The 4,312-nt window shown below is 45.0% G+C and overlaps 1 long non-coding RNA gene across 1 annotated transcript; it reads left to right on the forward strand.

Moving 5' to 3' along the window:
- The first annotated feature begins 3,171 nt into the window (after positions 1–3,171).
- On the forward strand, positions 3,172–3,933 carry LOC124676230. Its single transcript, XR_006993554.1, has 3 exons — positions 3,172–3,403; positions 3,478–3,533; positions 3,610–3,933. It is a non-coding gene; the product is annotated as an uncharacterized LOC124676230 (long non-coding RNA).
- The last annotated feature ends 379 nt before the right edge of the window (positions 3,934–4,312 follow it).

Genomic DNA, 4,312 nt, shown 5'->3' on the forward strand with positions numbered 1-4,312 from the left:
CGACCCGCGCGGCATCCGCGAGGCTGCCGGACTCCTTCGCCGAGTACGTCGGCGGCGTACGCCCGCGCACGATGCATCTGCGGGAGCATTCGTGCGGCTACCGCCGGTGGATCGTCAAGGCGATCTACGACGCGCGCGGCAAGATGTACCTCAACATCGGCCGGGAGAAGTTCGCGCGCCACCACAGCCTCGAAGCCGGCTTCATCCTCGTGTTCTCCTACTTCGGCAACAGGGACATGAGCGTCAAGGTCTTCGACGAGAGGCGCTGCCTCCGGGACTACCACGTCGACAGGGACTCCCACGACGATAGCACCGACGAGGAGGACGACTGAATGAGTGTTGTTTCTTCGCAGCGAATACATGCACGGAGGTTTCTCGCCCGTTCGCCTCATCGGTAGAACCAACAAGGGCACCATCCTCCCGCTGGATTTTCCAGTTTAGGTGATCGGGTGTGCCCTCGAATGTTCTTTCTTAGCAGCGAACACACGAAACCTTCGATGCACGGCCTAGTTAGGTTTAGTTTCTTTGCAATATTTTATATTTGTGTCCACCATGGTTCAAACTATGTATTAGTTTGTGGAAAACCATGTTCCAAACTATGTCTTCGTGTAAACCACGTTCCCAATTATGTATTAGTTTGTGGAAATTGAAATAAAAATGCCGTAAAAATTATTTTAAATGTTTGGGGGCGGCGTTTGGGGGACGCGGCTGGGGAGCGACGTCCCCCAAACGCGGCACGAACGAAACACGTCCCCCAAACACTCGATCCGGCGCGGTTTGGGGGACGCGACTGGAGATGCTCTTAACTGAACTTATTTGACACCTAACAGCAAGATTAAAACTGACAGAGAAGCCGTGACCTTTATAAGAATCATCTACTATTTAGATGGCAGAAATCAAAGTGCAAGCCAGGTTTGTCGTTGTTTGCAGAAGAAGAAAAATAATAGTGGGGAAATTAGTGGTAATCGTCGATCCATGGGTGATTTCTTTCGCGACCCACAATTAAACACAAACACATTGCAAATACTAAACAGTAGTCGAGTAAAACATTACAGGAACATGGTCCTTGAGAAATAGAGAATAATAATACTACTAGTAGTACTAGTAATTAGACTGCGAAATTGATCTAACAATCCATCAACAAATCAAGCTTTCTCACTGGGGACATGGAATTCAGGCAACGGCGTGGAGAAATCTGGAGCATCGATGGGGGGAGAGTAAAACGCCCGAAATTTTTCGGGGAGTACATCCTCCCGCGACCACGGCTCAGGATCGGCTTGTATCCGCCGCATCACCTTTTCGTAGAGGTTCTCTGAAGACTCAAACTCCATCAGCTCCGCCAGCTCCGGGGGTCGACATCCAGCATGAAACGAAACTGGTCGTAGATCTGCTCTGAAGACTCGAAATCCAGCGCCTCGGGCGGCTCCAGGGGGTAGTCATCCGCCATGAGCGGCGCAAAGACGGCACGACCCAGTGGCTCTTGTTCTCCTTCCAATTCCATGGCGAGATTTCGAACCAGAGATGAGATGGATCGAGCGAGTTCTTGCCTACCCTAGCGCGTGGGGAGGTGTTGTTCCTCTGGTCTGGAGTATTATTTATCCAGCGGAAGTGGGGAGGAGAAGAAGTCGGCACCGGCTCCAACTCGGACCCGATTGTGCTGCAAGGTGGGCCAGTCCGTGTTAGCTAAAGAAATGGTTTATTGGGCTCAATCCACCGTTGTGGCTAGTAGTATACGCGTGAAAGTACCTCCGGCCCAAACTAAGGAGAACTCGTTCGAATAGTATGTTTTCCCAGGGAAACGACTCGCTGAAGGTATTCCCGTACTGGCCTCGGCCCATTTAGCTCGTTTCATTCGTTTATCTGATTCCGTTTGAAAAGAGCAAAAAAAACAACAGAATATCTCCGGGATCGAACCCGCGTGCTGCTGCTCAAAGGACAACGACGGAGCCAGTTAACTATTACGTGGTTGTTATTCCATACAGAGGTTAAAATCTTTATTTTTCTACCTTGCGCTGCTATTTCTTTGCATGCATTCATTTCTTTTTTCTTTTTAGACTTCTTTTATTTCTCTATTTCCTCGTGTCCTCCCATATCCTTTCTTCTTCCATTATTTTTAATTCTTTATTTTTTTCTATTTTTCTATTTATTTTCTTCATTTATTTTTTCTTCTTTTCATGTATTTCATTTCAAAAACATTTTTTCTTGATATTTTTTTGTTCTATATGATTTCATTTTGTTCCTCATTATGATTTTTTTTGTTCCTCATTATTAAAGTTCTATTCCCCTCGACCTATAAGGTTGCTCCTCATTATAAATGGTTTTGTTACCCATAAAACACTTGTTGTTCTTTATATGCCTAAGTTGTTACTCATTATAAATGAGTTTGTTCCACTAAACGTATAGTATCATTCCTCATATAACTCTATGTTGTTTCACATTATAAATGGTTTTATTCATCTCAACCTATATGGTTTTCATCATATGCCTCCAAGTTGTTCCATCTTTAGAAAATGTTTTGTTCCCCTCCGTTCAGGATGTTGTTCCCCACCGTCTGGTTTGTTGTTCCCCTTCATCTAGTTTGTTGTTCTCCTCTAACTAGGATATTGTTCAACTCCATCTAGGTTATTGTTCTCCTCTGTCTAAGCCATTTTTTCCGTCCTTCTAGGCTATTGTTCCCCTCTATATAGAATGTTGTCCCCCTCCGTCTAAGCTGTTGTTCCCCACCATCTAGGTTGTTGTTCCCCTCCTTCTAGGATGTTTCCAACCGGCTAGACTGTTGTTCCCCTCCGTGTAGGTTGTGTTGTTCCCTCCATCTAGGATGTTGTTTCACTCTGTCTAGAATGTTGTTCCCCTTCATCTAGGCTATGTTGTTTCCATCTGGCTAGATTGTTGTTCCCGTCAGTCTAGAACGTTGTTCCCCTCTCTCTAAGCTATTGTTCCCCTCCGTCTAGATTGTTGTTCCCCTTCTTTTAAGATGTCCTAATTTTTCCGCGACCAGACTACGCAAATTCTTCGCCGGAGATCCGATCTGCAACCTCCATTGCTAACCTTCGGAGGTTGATGTCATCGTCGTTTCGAAGCTCCCGAGACCATCTCCTACCCATCAATCTCTTCCCCTTGGTCGACCACCTCGTTCTCAACCTGAGCAGTCAGGGTTACCTGTATTTGTAGCGTCAGAAGCAAATCACCTGAACAGAATTGCTGCTACACCCTCTTCTAGCTCTCCCACAGAACGACGCCTCTCCTGTGTTGCTCCTTCGCCTACACACCCTCTACTCGAAGAGGGTAAAACATCAGAAGCTTCCAGGGCAACGCAAGTTGAGTGGCATTCAAAGGAAGGTGGTAACGAGCTAGAGCGACCGTTGCAGCTGCAGCGGCCACTCTCCTGCTGACCTTGCATGAGGTAATATCGCTAGTCTTCTGGCTGAATAGAGTAAATGCAAACAAGCTCATATCAGTTAACTCATTTCTTTGTAGTCCTTTAGCTTATATCTCAAAACAGAAGCTGCAGCACACTCTGGTTGCCATTTTCGGTAAGGTAGCCCTACTCTACTTTCATTGGTAGAATATCTAGAGCAATTCGTTTACAAAGATTGTTGACTTCTACAGGGGCTGACTTCCCGAATGGTGATGTTCTGCAGCTGTCGCAAATCTCAGCGATGTTGCTCGCTTTTTTCTTAGAGCACTTGCTGTGACAATGCCAAGGTTCTGGCCCAAACAGGGTCGTTTAACTAGGGGTGGAAGGCGTTGAGATGTTGCATTGGAACGCCGCCAAGTGTTTATCTGGAGTGTGTTCTCTTGATAATTTATTTCTCTTTGTTAATTCTGACATCATTTGAAAGTTGATACTTGCCGTACTATGGTATTAGCTGTAGTGCAGTGCTGATGCTACAACGAATACTTGAGGCTTCTTTCAAAGCAGAGGGAGTCTATAAATATTAGTGGTTCTTTAATGTTGCTTGCTTGCTTTGTTCCATGCTTGACATGTTTGCCAAAAGTTATTACTCCCCTGACCCAACTTAATTAGTTTGGGTGTACACTTGAACAGCAGCAATTAGTTTGGACCGGAGGGAGTACCAATGTTGTCTCTTCAAATTGCTACTTTGACAACTAATTCACTCACATCTCAAAACTGTAACATTTTTAGCAACTGGTACTAACTAATATTGTGTTCTTATGACCCAAAATCATGTTATTTTCGTATAAGACATGTTCATTAAATAAGTCAGAAAACCATGTTCGGTAATTGTTGGTCGAAATTTAATCTTTACCTACTAATAAAGGAAGGAAGGTTTCTCTCCAAAATTTTCGT

The sequence above is a fragment of the Lolium rigidum genome, chromosome 7 (genome assembly GCF_022539505.1).
Source record: "Lolium rigidum isolate FL_2022 chromosome 7, APGP_CSIRO_Lrig_0.1, whole genome shotgun sequence".
Lineage (NCBI taxonomy): Eukaryota > Viridiplantae > Streptophyta > Magnoliopsida > Poales > Poaceae > Lolium > Lolium rigidum.